Below are 14,254 nucleotides of genomic sequence, written 5' to 3' on the forward strand. Positions count from 1 at the left end.
ACACACACTGACTCTCACTGGGGTATGGGTCCCACACACACTGACTCTCACTGGGGTACGGGTCCCACACACACTGACTCTCACTGGGGTTTGGGTCCCACACACACTGACTCTCACTGGGGTACAGGTTCCACACACACTGACTCTCACTGGGGTACGGGTCCACAGGCATCCTGTCCTTATCTGAGAACCCAGTCGGAAGGCTCTGGATGTACAGGAGGGGGAGACCTGACCAATCTCTGCCGAGTGGATCTGATGCATATTAAACGTTCCCACTGTTGCTGCACCTGACAGCACAAACCACAAAAAAAGGATATTTTCTCCTAAAAACACTGTCCTTGAACCGGACTTTAAAGGAAATAATTCCGAATTCTTCAATGTCCGATTCTGATGTAACAGCAGGACAGGAGACACGGCCTTGAACGTGATTCTCAAATTCTCGGTAATGTTTACTCCTGTCAGTCACAAACCTCGATGCGTTGCACCTTTCTCTAGCCTGGGGCAGTGTTTACTTGGTCCCTCAAGGGCGGAGGCTCAAGCTCCAGCCCTGGTTTTTGCTTAGATCAGCCCTCATTTTAAATTCCTTTCATCTGTTGTAAAATCAATTCCTTTCCAACAAATCCCCTCTGTCCTTACTTTCTGATTCTGTTTATTCCATTCACGATCCATCACTGTGTGAGGGTGGGTTGGAAACCTTGGGTCTCTTGTCAGCAGGCTGCACTCCCAGCCCTGCATTGGCTGCTGGGATCACTTGTACTCTCTTAACCCGACAAAGATCCTCACACACATTAAACTGGTGTCAGTGTGTACGCACCCTCCACAGCGAGTCTCTCTCAACACCGCCCGGCACCGGATTCACTGAGCCTCAAACACCCGCCTGTATTTCAGACACACCAGCTTGAGCAGCCACTGCCCTTCCACAGTCACTTTCCTCCCTCCGCACCCGAGAGTGCCGACTCTCACTGTGGTACTGGACCCACACACACTGACTCTCACTGGGGTATGGGTCCCACACACACTGACTCTCACTGGGGTACTGGTCCCACACACACTGACTCTCACTGGAGTATGGGTCCCACACACACTGACTCGCACTGGGGTACGGGTCCCACACACACTGACTCGCACTGGGGTACGGGTCCCACACACACTGACTCTCACTGGAGTATGGGTCCCACACACACTGACTCTCACTGGGGTACGGGTCCCACACACACTGACTCTCACTGGGGTACAGTCCCACACACACTGACTCTCACTGGGGTACGGGTCCCACACACACTAACTCTCACTGGGGTATGGGTCCCACACACACTGACTCTCACTGGGGTACAGTCCCATACACACTGACTCTCACTGGGGTACGGGTCCCACACACACTGACTCTCACTGGGTATGGATCCCACACACAGCGACTCTCACTGGGGTACGGGTCCCACACACATTGATCTCACTGGGGTACAGCCCCACACACACTGACTCTCACTGGGGTACAGTCCCACACACACTGACTCTCACTGGGGTACAGTCCCACACACATTGACTCTCACTGGGGTACGGGTCCCACACACACTGACTCTCACTGGGTATGGGTCCCACACACAGCGACTCTCACTGGGGTACGGGTCCCACACACACTGACTCTCACTGGGGTACGGGTCCCACACACACTGACTCTCACTGGGGTACGGGTCCCACACACACTGACTCTCACTGGGTATGGATCCCACACAGCGACTCTCACTGGGGTACGGGTCCCACACACATTGATCTCACTGGGGTACAGCCCCACACACACTGACTCTCACTGGGGTACAGTCCCACACACACTGACTCTCACTGGGGTACAGTCCCACACACATTGACTCTCACTGGGGTACGGGTCCCACACACACTGACTCTCACTGGGGTACGGGTCCCATACACACTGACTCTCACTGGGGTACAGTCCCACACACACTGACTCTCACTGGGGTACAGTCCCACACACATTGACTCTCACTGGGGTACGGGTCCCACACACACTGACTCTCACCGGGGTACAGGTCCCACACACACTGACTCTCACCGGGGTACGGGTCCCACACACACTGACTCTCACTGGGATACGGGGCTTGTGGCCTGGGGGCTGAGGGCCACGTTTACTAATTATAGCCAGGACACGGGTAGGTGTCGAGAAATTGCCATGTGAGGCAACTAAGGGAAGGAAGAGATAATCTCCTTCAGTGGTGTGGTTTGAGGGATGAATATTGGTCAGGACACCAGGGAGAACTCGCCTCCTCTTCATCAAAACAGTGCCATGGGACCTTTTACATCCACCTGATATAGCAGACGCGGCCTTGGATTAACGTCTCATCCGAAAGACGGCACCTCCAGCAGTGCAACACTCTCTCAGTGCTGCCCCTCCGACAGTGAAGCACTCCCTCAGTACCGTCCCTCCGACAGTGAAGCACTCCCTCAGTACCGCCCCTCCGACAGTGAAGTACTCCCTCAGTACTGCCCCTCCGACAGTGAAGCACTCCCTCAGTACTGCCCTTCCGACAGTGCGGCGCTCCCTCAGCACTGCTCCTCCGACAGTGCGGCGCTCCCTCAGTACTGCCCCTCCGATAGTGAAGCACTTCCTCAGTACCGCCCCTCCGACAGTGATGCACTCCCTCAGTACCACCCCTCCGACAGTGAAGCACTCCCTCAGCACTGACCCTCCGACAGTGCGGCGCTCCCTCGGTACTGCCCCTCCAACAGTGCGGCGTTCCCTCAGTACTGCACTGGAGTGTCGGCCTAGATTTTGTGTAAGGATGGGGGAAGGGAGACATTCTCGATGCGGCATTGTTCTGTGGCCATCGCCAAGGTTCTGTATAATTCTGGGTGCCTGAAATAATGACTATGCAACCCAGCTGGTCACTATGGAAACAGAAACATGGCATTGATCTGACTATTGTACAGTCCACAGCCCCTCACCGAATCTCACACTGCCTCCATTTTCAGCCTGTGTGTACTCTCGGCAAATGTTGTGACAATGGATGGACGGGACTGTCGGCTGCAGCTAATTGTGGACTGAGGGTCCCGACAATTCCCCCGTGACTGGGACCAGAGCTACTGCTCAGTGTGAAAGGACAATCAAAGCACAATACCTGCTGCTTGCGACATCCATCAGCCTCGTTAACTCACACACACAATGTCCCACAAAAAAGCCCTTCTCCGTCGCCTCTTCCCGAATGGCTGGGAGTCTGGCTGCTGACGAGAAATTATCGCCCGGGAGGGAGTATTTCCTCCTGGACTGAGGGAGATCCTGGGTGGGTCGGTCCCGATTCCCCGGCAATAACAGACATTCCACGGGAGCCAGCAAGATCTGCAGCTGGGCCCAAATGGGAGCCGGCATAAATAATTCATGGCCCTCGCTCTCAAACCAATTTCATGATAAGCAGTTGTGCAAGGATTTCATTGTCAGTCTCTAACTGGGCTTTATTTTAACACTCAGAGATTGAAGAAATCTGACAGTTCACCGACATCCCTGAAACTGTAGGAGCAACACATTCGATTTATTTCAAACCCCAACCCGAACCCCACTGCTCTCCTACAGTCACCGACAGATTTCCTGCGTTTATGGCTTTTCTCTTAATCCCATTATTAAGAAGATGCCTTAATATTAATCTGAATTACATACATGGTGCTGACAGTACAGATAATGGGAGGGGTCCCAGACACAATACAGACCCTGTCTGATGGAGCGATGGTTAGTGAGCAGTAATGAGCATCAGCACAGAGGCGCACGGGATGGGGGCCGGGGAGCGGAGATGCCGGTCAGGGAAGGGGGATCCCGGAGAGTGGAGCAGGATGGGGGGAGTGGGCGGGGGAGCAGGGAGAGGTGAAGTGGGATGGCTTTAATGCAAAATAGGTCACTCAGGCTCCAGAGTGGGGGCTGAGGGGGGTTTGAGCAAAGTTGCAGGTGCAGGACGGGTCTCGCTAGATGGGAGTTTGGGCTGTGGCGTTCTAGCTCTGTCTCTGGCCCCTGCGCCCATCCAGAGAGGCTCCTTGTGGGTGCATGCCTTTGCAATATCAACCCTTTCATCTAAAATATAACCCCTCTAGTTAAAGGGGCACATTTGTCATGGAAATGCATTTGGCAAGTTTTTAGAAAGGGATGAGGAGTCAAAAGGCCTCTTCATCATGTGCTCTAACTTCAGGAGATAATCATCACCCATTGCTAATCAGAGACACTTCCCCTTTAACCGCTCAGCCTCACTGTAACATTATCACAAAATCATAAATTGAACAGAATTTCAGAGAATTTTAAGCTTTATCCAGATTACGGACTAAAAATACCAGAGACATTTGGAGTGTGCGGATTGCAGGCTGTGCCAGCGCTGATCCCAGTATTGCAGCAACGGTGCAGCAGTGACAGGGCCAAGCAATTGAATTCGGGGAGGCTCATCTCCTCCCCTCTCTGCTCCAACCTTACTGTTGCTGGTTTATTGATGCTACTATGCTCCATGATCCTCTCAATGTTCCTAATACTCTGTCCTATGTGCTCCCTCCTCCCTGTATCTTTACTGTTCAAATCAATACAAGATAGTCACCAAAAAATCCAATAGGGAATTCAGAAGAAACTTCTTTACCCAGAGAGTGGTGAGAATGTGGAACTCATGGTGAAATGATTAGCATAGATGCATTTAAGGGAGGCTGGATAAACACGAGGGAGAAGGGAACAGAAGGTTACGCTGATAGTTAGATGTGGAAAAACAGGAGGAGGCTCGAATGAAGCATAAATGCTGGCGTGGACTGGTTGGGCCGAATGGCCTGTTTCTATGCCGAATATCCCGTGTAGTACAATAGTACTGGCACCACCTCCTCCTCAAATCAATACCTCAGAAAGGAGAGCTCCGCCATCAGACTTCCCTTCCGCCTGCAATCTACCCAGGAGTGGTGTCATTCTTCACCTCTGTTCCAATCTTAGTGTAGCCCTGCAGTGTGAGCTTTGAACCTTCACCTGGGTCACAGTAATAACATAGGAATAGGAGGAGGCCATTCAGCCCCTCCAGCCTGCTCCATCATTCTATTAGACCACGGCTGATCTGTATCTCGACTCCATCTACCCACCTATCCCTAAATAACCTTACACAACAAAAATCTCTCAATCTCGAGCTCCAACTGACCCCCAGAATCCACAGCCTTTTGGGGGACAGACTTTCAGATTTGCACTCCTGAATGGCCTGGCTGTAATGTTAAGATTGTGGCCCCTTGTTCTGGATTCCTGACCAGAGGAAACAGTTTCTCTCTACCCTATCGAAGCATTTGATTATTTAAGTATCATGTAATGTCAGGTCGAGCAACTCCAATCCCAGCACCCTGCACTGACCAGGAGTTCCCCCGTGATCTGCTCAGTAACCCTCATTCAAACAACACCAGCAACAACAGACGGCCAGATCACCTGTCGGGCTGTCAATGTGTCTGTGAGTGAAGACTGGCCCCCCCATTCTATTGTCAGTTACTGCCTCAAGGCTGCATTGCACGGGACACACAGCTCTATTTAAGGGTGTGACTGCACGTGGTGTCATTGAAGCCTTTTTGCTTACAAAAGCCTAGCGACTCTGAACAAACGCCAATTTTTGGGGACAGCTCATTTCAGTTAATATATTTCAGAACATTAGAAGTCTGTCGGGGTTTAAGTCATCTCAAGGTCTCCATTATACAGGAGAGAAGCTTAGAGCCGACAGTTTCCGCAGGATCCTCACAGCCTGCTGCTGGGAGCGGCTCATTGCATCAGGGTCACCTCGACAAGTCAGCAGCTGCTGCCCCCAGTCCAGCTGCCCCCGGTCCAGCTGCCCCCAGTCCAGCTGCCCCCGGTCCAGCTGCCCCCGGTCCAGCTGCCCCCGGCTCCCCACATCCCCCCACTCCACCCCTGGCTCCTCGCTCTCCCACCCCGCTCCCCCCAGCTCTCTCCCCCACCGACTCTCCACGCCCCCCCCTCACCACCAGCTCAACCCCTGCTCCTCTCTCTCCCCCTCCCAACCCCTGCTTCCCGGATCCCCCACTCTGGTTGATCGCTCTCCCTCCCCTCCCCCCCAGCTCCTCGCTGTCCCGCCGCCCCCCCAGATCTCTCCTCCACCGGCTCTCCGCTCCCCCGCCCTGCTCCCTCACCACCCAGCCTTGCCCTCTCTCCCACCAGCTTTCCCCTCATTCCCCCCCCCTCCCTGCTCTCCTCCCCCCCACCATCATCCCCAGTCCCCTCGCCCTCCTTCCTCGTCCCCCCCCAGTTACTGAGTGTCAGAAGAATATTTAACCCCAGGAGGCATCAGTCCTGTCAGATCAGGAGCAGGCACACTGATGGATTCCATCCCCCTGCAGCCTACCTACCCCTGGGTTGAACCAGTGACCTTCCCTTCAAACTCTCAGTTTATCTCAATACTCATTGCAGTCTAGCCTGACCTTGTAATCATGGATACCACAGAGCTCTGAGCTCGACACTGATCATTAGTGACTCCCTGCTGCATATTACCCGGGTATCACACGGGGCGGTTAGAGACACTGCAGTCACGCACTGACTCCAGTACCACTTGATGCACGCACTGAGCTGCTCTTCCGATTGTTATTTTCAGAAACTGGCACCAACTGAGTGATTAATCCTCGACACAATGATACAGTGACAAGAATAATTCCATCTCTTCATTCAGTGGCTGACATGAACAATGAAGACCAGAACCTCCTCTTCCAACACAAAGTCTGTGAGCTCCTTCACAGCATAGGTACTGGGACAGGGGAGAGACACACAGTCCATGTATCGCACACGGCACTCACTACAGTTACAGTAAGGTCCAACACTGGCTGTGAGTGAAACTCTCATGCTGTGAAATAGGTCTGTCACTGTATAACACTGGGGTACAATACTGGTGGGTACAGGTCTGTCTGTATAACTGGGGTACAGTACTGGTGGGTACAGGTCTGTCACTGTATAACACTGGGGTACAGTACTGGTGGGTACAGGTCTGTCACTGTATAACACTGGGGTACAGTACTGGTGGGTACAGGTCTGTCTGTATAACTGGGGTACAGTACAGGTGGGTACAGGTCTGTCACTGTATAACACTGGGGTACAGTACTGGTGGGTACAGGTCTGTCAGTGTATAACACTGGGGTACAAAGATGCAATGGTCAGACGGGTACTCTGGATGGAGAGGGACTGAATGCTGACTGGCCTTTTCTGTCTCTGAATTTCCTAATCTTCCTGAGACTTCACATTTTGGGTAACGGGAAGATGGAGTATCGGAGGCTTGGTTGTGCTTCATTCTCCGGAAGACAAGCAGTATTTGGAGGAATTGTGAAGAAGCTACAGAAGGCACTGCTGCTGTCTCACATCGGAAGCAGCAACACTTTCCCTGCCACCATCCGGGAATGTTCGGCTCTGTGAAGTTTTCCAGTTCTGTTTGTAAATTATTCACTGTAAAGGGAGCGGCTCTGAATTGTGCCCCCTCGCAGCTCACTGTGTATCTGCTTGCAGCAGATGGCTGGCTTTTCGCCTCCTCGGAGGTGTGCGGATAACAAACTGCGAGAAGCACGTTGTGGGGATAGTGTCGGAATGAAGGCACAACAGACAGGCGCAGCCTGACGTGCTGCTGAACCACACAGACCAGAAGGTGCCAGCCTCAATCCACAGTCTGTGCTGTAAAGGAGTTAGTGTCACAGTGCCTGTGGGCTAGCGAGGAGAGCAAGAACCAGCCGGGGTTCCTGCTCCCGATCACTGCCCAGTGATCACCAGCCAGTGACCTCCCCCACCCTCTAGGTTGCGGTGAGATGTAGATTGTACCTCCTCCTTGGCACTCTCTTCCCGGCAAGTCTCAGAGATAAAGTGTGGCCCACGGGACTCCAACCCAGGGACAGAGAGTGATGTAGACCTGTGGGTCTCTGGGGCCGTGTGTACAGCAACTGGTAAAGTCACCAGCACAGTAACCACACAGTAACTAGTAGAGTAACCAGCACAGTAACTAGTAGTAACTACGGGTAACCAGAATATTGAATCTCTCGGGATTCCTGCCTGGTTATTTTGCTGTCTGTATCTAGGGTCAGTCACTCACTGCCACATGACTTAAATGCAGCCAATGAGAGATCGTCCTGGCACTCTGGTTTCAGGATGCACTGATCCAGGGCCACAAACCATTTCCTGAACAAACCCTCAGCGCGTATCTAAAGTGGAAGAGTGTGTCTGTGTGGACACGCTGCAGGCACTTGGGACTGACTGTAGAGGTGGCCCAATGGGAATGGGTCAGCAGTTATAGGGATAGAGAGGGATGCAGATAATCTGACACATGCAACAACATAGTAGTTCCATAGCCTGGAACTCGGCTCGAGGGGATTAGGAATTACATACAACATTCCGACAGATTAAATGGGTGGATACAGTCGATCATAAAGGAGAGTGTACGTGGGCTGTCTCATTACGATCTCGCACCCACGCCCTGTCTCATTGCGATGTCTCCAAGTCCTACTTTTCATGACTCAAGAGTAGAGGTTCTCAGCATTTAAGAGAGCTACTGGCAGCATTCTCAAACACTCGTGTGCAGTGTAACATGGTCACCTCATCTTATGCCCCGCTATGTATACTGCGCTGTTAACAGCCCACAGGCAGCAGCTATAATCACGGAACAGGTCTAGTGCCGAGATTTCTGCATCAGTTCTCTCAGGCACCTGTGAGCATTGGACCTGGCAGAGTGAAGAGTTTCATGTTGGAGGCAGCCTCCCTCCAGGTTTGTTGGCTTGTTCCTGTTATTCTGACAGAAACTGTGAGGTATTTTAATTAGAAATAGCCAGCAGGAAATTATTGCAGAAACGCAGCCGAGTGAAACTCCCGCACTGCCTTCGTAACTCACTGAAGATGAAACGATTGATTGTTTGGACTTGTCATTTGCAGCCTGGTGAGATTGGCTCAGCGATTGACCATCCGGTGTCACACGGCACACTGCCGAGCCCGGCTGCACAGGCTGGCAGGCCCACTGACCGCACACATTAGAGAATTTTGGTAATTAGACGAAGCTACTTGCTAACTCAAACTTAGATTGAAAAACACTGGTTGTGCGGGAGAGGATTACAGAAAGGACACGGATCCTCGAGCTTTGATTAGCCGATTCAGGGCATCGTCGAAAGCTCCCACCCTCCCCCAGTTTGATGTCCATGGAGACCTGTTCCTGGTCCACGCCCCAGGAACCAGAGATTAACTGTGTCCCTGAGGAGAGGGAGGGGTGAATGAGTGGCGAGTGAGCCACTGGGCCCCTCACACACCTGTCTGCATCAGTCAGGTGTTTGCAGGACAACATCTTGAACAGTGGGAACAGCATGCTATAGCGAGAGTTCAAAAAAAAAACAGATTTTCTCATTCGCATCTTCGACATACAAATAGAAACCTGAAAAACTAACAAATAAACTGACTGCCCAGGTCAGGCCCAGGGCGGTCCTGCTGAGACCCAGCAAAGGTGGCCAAGAAACCAAAAGAAAATGTGAGCAGAAAGGGATTGGTGTGTGAGGTGGACGGGGAGAGTCGGATGAGGGGTCGGAATGGGGGGGGTGGGGGGGAGTCGGACGGAAGAGGGGGGGGGGGGAGTCGGATGGGAAGGGGGGGGCGGGTCGGACGGGAAGGGGGGGGTCAGACGGGAAGGGGGGGTCAGACGGGAAGGGGGGGGTCGGACGGGAAGGGTGGGGGGTCGGACGGGAAGGGTGGGGGGTCGGACGGGAAGGGGAGGTCGGACGGGAAGGGGGAGGGGCAGACGGGAAGGGGGGGGGGCAGACGGGAAGGGTGGGGGGTCAGACGGGAAGGGGAGGTCGGACGGGAAGGGGGGCGGCAGACGGGGAGTTTATATGAAAATTCAAGTCCCCCATGATAACTGTATTACCCGTTACATGTACCTCTAATTTCCTGATTTATATTGCCCCCAACACTACAACTACTATTAGGGGGCCTATAAACTGCTCCCACCAGTGTTTCCTGCCTTTGTTATTTCCTAGCTCCACCTAAAGTAATTCTACATTTTGATTTTCCATGGCTAAGATCCTCTCTCTCTCTCTCTCTTTATCCGATCCCTTATCAGGGCTACCCGCTCCTCACCACTTTCCCCATCTCGCAACTCTCCTTCCACCCCCTCTCCCCCCAACTCTTCCCCCTCCAACCCTCACCCCACCTCCCCAAGCCCCTCTCCCCAACTCTTTCTCCCCCTCTCCCCAACTCTTCCCCCCCCCTCTCCCCAACTCTTTCCCCCCCCCTCTCCCCAACTCTTTCCCCCCTCTCCCCAACTCTTTCCCCCCCTCTCCCCAACTCTTTCCCCCCCTCTCCCCAACTCTTTCCCCCCCTCTCCCCAACTCTTTCCCCCCCTCTCCCCAACTCTTTCCCCCCCTCTCCCCAACTCTTTCCCCCCCTCTCCCCAACTCTTTCCCCCCTCTCCCCAACTCTTTCCCCCCCCTCTCCCCAACTCTTCCCCCCCCTCTCCCCAACTCTTCCCCCCCCTCTCCCCAACTCTTCCCCCCCACTCTCTCCCCAACTCTTCCCCCACCCTCTCCCCAACTCTTCCCCCCCCTCTCCCCAACTCTTCCCCCCACCCTCTCCCCAACTCTTCCCCCCACCCTCTCCCCAACTCTTCCCCCCCTCCCCAACTCTTTCCACCCACTCTCCCCAACTCTTCCCCCCCCTCCCCAACTCTTTCCCCCCCTCTCCCCAACTCTTTCCCCCCCCCTTCTCCCCAACTCTTTCCCCCCCCTCTCCCCAACTCTTTCCCCCCCCCTCTCCCCAACTCTTTCCCCCCCCCTCTCCCCAACTCTTTCCCCTTCCCTCTCCCCAACCCTCTCCCCAACTCTTTCTCCTCCCCCCCCCTGTCATGTATGTAACTACAATGTAACACCACTGCATTACTGTATACACTCAACTTAGATGCACACCTTGACCACAGGGGGTGAACTTGTGGGAGACACTCCTTACCTGATCACACAGGTATATAAAGGGAGGTCCCACACAGGGTCATCACTTCTGGAGTCCTGTAATAAAGAGTTAAGGTCACAGAGTGGCCTTGTCCCTGGAATGTGCCTCTTGTGGTTTCATGCTGTAGAGTAAGGACTTTACACCCCTGTCGCCAACACCACCATTTTGCTAAAAGTGAAGTATCCTGGAATATTTATTTCCAAACCTTGGTCACTCTATAACCACGTCTCCGCAATGGCTATTAGATTAACCCCATTTATTTATGTGATATTAACTCATCTATTTTGTTGTGAATGCTTTGCACACGAGCTGCGATGCAGCAACAACCTGCTGAGCACAAGCCAGGCGTCCGGGACTCATCAACCCACCAGATCTGATGATGCACAGAACGCAGCTTTTCTATCTTGTTCTGGCACATTCACCCTGACCGTTTTCCTATCCATCAAGCTTTTAACAGCAAAACACTTATGTATCCCCAGCCCCCTCCATAGGTGACAGTCAGCCGCTCCCATCCCAGGGGGAAGTCTCTGTAACCATGGGTTACAGCTGCAATGGGGCACCGTTACCCCGAACCCACTCCAGCTCTGGCTGCATTAAACACCCACAACCCCGAAACACAGCGCTGGTCTGTAAACACCGACACGTGGGGTTCATAACACTTCCCACAACCGCTTCCTGGTCGCAATACACTTGCTTCTTTTACGACGGACAAACACATATTCCCCCTCCCACTATCAGTGCCTGTGCCTTTAAAGCTGCAGCCAAGATGCTGAGACTGTGCAGCCTCTGCACCGGTTCCATTGCACCGATCCTGGCTCTGCACCGGTTCCATTGCACCGACCCGGTCTCTGCACCGGGAGCATCTCCTATTTTTGCATTTGAGGCCAGCGGTTTGCAGCCCAGGAGAGGGAGAGAAGGGCGGCTGCTCCGGGCTGTGAGGTTTGCATGAGTTAGTTTGCAGCCGGAGGGAGGTGCATTGCCCCCAGGGCCTGGCCTGGGCCGCTTCCCCCTTACCTGTCTGCCCCGCACTCAGCGGCCGGTCCCAGCTTCTGTTCCTTTGTGTTCCCGGAATCCCCAGTGCATCGGGCCCCTGACCCTGAATACCCAGCGCCCCCATACCCCGCACACTGAATACGGCAAACACGCCGCCACCCGGCAATCTGGATACATCACTAATATTTCACATTCAGGTGCTGGGGTGCCTGGCACTTTGCGTGGCTTCGGCGCTAGAACCCCAGACCCTGGATGTGCAGTATCGCCGAACCCAGGACACTGACTAGTTTATTGTCATAAGCCAGAGTTGCAGCGAATGGGACAGAATGTGCTGGGCATTCAGTCAGGGTTAGACCGGGCCACAACTGGACCTTGCAAATACCCCACAGCAGCTACACTCATTGCAAATAGGATGACAGGCTTTGTGCACAGGTCATTGCAAGGCTGGCTGTGAAGCTGATGGGAATGGGGCGGGAAGACCAAGTGTAGTCTTCAGGCAAAGAGGAGTTAAAGGTCAGGGGGCAATAATTGGTCCAGGGGCCCCTTTGCCTTGCACCATCATCCCTTCTCGCATTTAATCTCACCTGTCTCCACCCTATCACAGGCCATCACTTTTGTTCTTTCTTCCCCCTCCCTGTATCTGCTTAAAAACGAGTACATCTCTAACCTTTTCCAGTTCTGACGCAAGGTCATTGACCTGAAACATTAACTTTATTTCTCTCTCCACAGATGCTGAATAGTTCCAGCACCTGCAATACTTTGCTTTTATATATTCTTACCTTATTTTCATATAATACTTTGATTTTATATTAATTATGTGGAAATAGAAAAACACAAGGTAATTTGGAAAATAGAATTGGTTGGAACAGAGAAGTTTCCATGCAGCAAGACCTGAACAACTTTCAGGCTTGGGCTGATAATTGGAAAGTAATATCTGCGCCACGCAAGTGCCAGGCAATGACCATCTCCAACAAGAGAAATTCTAACCACCGCCCCATGACATTCAATATCATTACCCTCATTAAATCCCCCACCATCAACATCCTGGGGGTCACCATTGACCAGAAACTTAACTGGACCCACCACATAAATTCTGTTGCTACAAGAGCAGGTCAGAGGCTGGGTATCTGCAGCAAGTGTCTCACCTCCTGACTCCCCAAAGCCTTTCCACCATCTACAAGGTACAAGTCAAGAGTGTGATGAAATATTCTCCACTTGTCTGGATGAGTGCAGCTTCAACAACACTCAAGAAGCTCGATACCATCCATACCATCCATCTGATTGATTGGCACCCCACCCAGCACCTTAAACATTCACTCCCCCACCACCAACGCACCGTGGCTGCAGTGTGTACCATCTCCTTTCCATGGCTACATTAAACACCCACAAACCCCTGAAACACAGCTCTGTGAACACCAACACGTGGGGTTTACAACATTTCCCACAACCTACAAGACACACTGCAGCAACTCGCCAAGGTTTCTTCGACAGCACCTCCCAAACCCGTGACCTCTACCACCTAGAAGGATAAAGCACATGGGAACACCACCACCTCCAAGTTCCCCTCCAAGTCACACACCGCCCTGACTTGGAAATATATTAGCTGTTCCTTCATCGTCGCTGGGTCAAAATCCTGGAACTCCCTCCCCAACAGCACTGTGGGAGTACCTTCACTTTAAGGACTGCAGCGGTTCAAGAAGGCGGTTCACCACTACCTTTTCAAGGGCAATTAGGGAATGAAAGAAAAAAGAATTGCATTTATATAGCGCCTTTCATGACCGCCAGACATCCCAAAGCGCTTTACAGCGAATGAAGTACTTTTTGAAGTACTGTTGTAATGTAGGAAATGCAGCAGCCAATTTGCACACAGCAAGCTCCCACAAACAGCAATGTGGTAATGACCAGATAATCTGTTTTTTAGTGATGTTTATTGAGGGATAAATATTGGCCAGGATACCAGGGATAACTCCCCTGCACTTCTTCAAAATAGTGCCATAGGATCTTTTACGTCCACCTGAGAGGGCAGAAGGGGCCTCGGTTTAACGTCTCATCTGAAAGACGGCACCTCCGACAGCGCAGCACTCCCTCACCACTGCACTGGAGTGTCAGCCTAGATTTTACATGCACAAGTCCCTGGAGTGGGATTTGAACCCACTGACTCAGAGGTGAGGGTGCTACCCACAGAGCCACAGCTGAAACAAACGGGCAATAAATACTGGCCTTGCCAGCAACGCCCACATCCCGTGAATGAATTAAAAAATAGTCAAGGCTGAGGTGCTGGGTGATGCACTACTGAGGTGCAGCAGC

General features: G+C 52.7%; 1 protein-coding gene across 3 annotated transcripts in view; it reads right to left on the reverse strand.

Moving 5' to 3' along the window:
- apba2b (amyloid beta (A4) precursor protein-binding, family A, member 2b) overlaps positions 1-14,254 on the reverse strand; it is a 47,673-nt gene that overhangs the window by 29,951 nt on the left and 3,468 nt on the right. Inside the window, exon 1 of one of the 3 annotated variants that reach the window (XM_070864874.1) lies at positions 11,969-12,045. The exons of the other annotated variants lie outside the window; for them this stretch is intronic. The gene's annotated coding sequence lies outside the window, so the exon portion shown is untranslated. Of the gene's footprint in view, positions 1-11,968; positions 12,046-14,254 lie in introns of those variants that run through there. 3 annotated transcript variants of the gene reach the window in all.

The sequence above is a fragment of the Pristiophorus japonicus genome, chromosome 21 (genome assembly GCF_044704955.1).
Source record: "Pristiophorus japonicus isolate sPriJap1 chromosome 21, sPriJap1.hap1, whole genome shotgun sequence".
Taxonomy (NCBI): Eukaryota; Metazoa; Chordata; class Chondrichthyes; family Pristiophoridae; genus Pristiophorus; species Pristiophorus japonicus.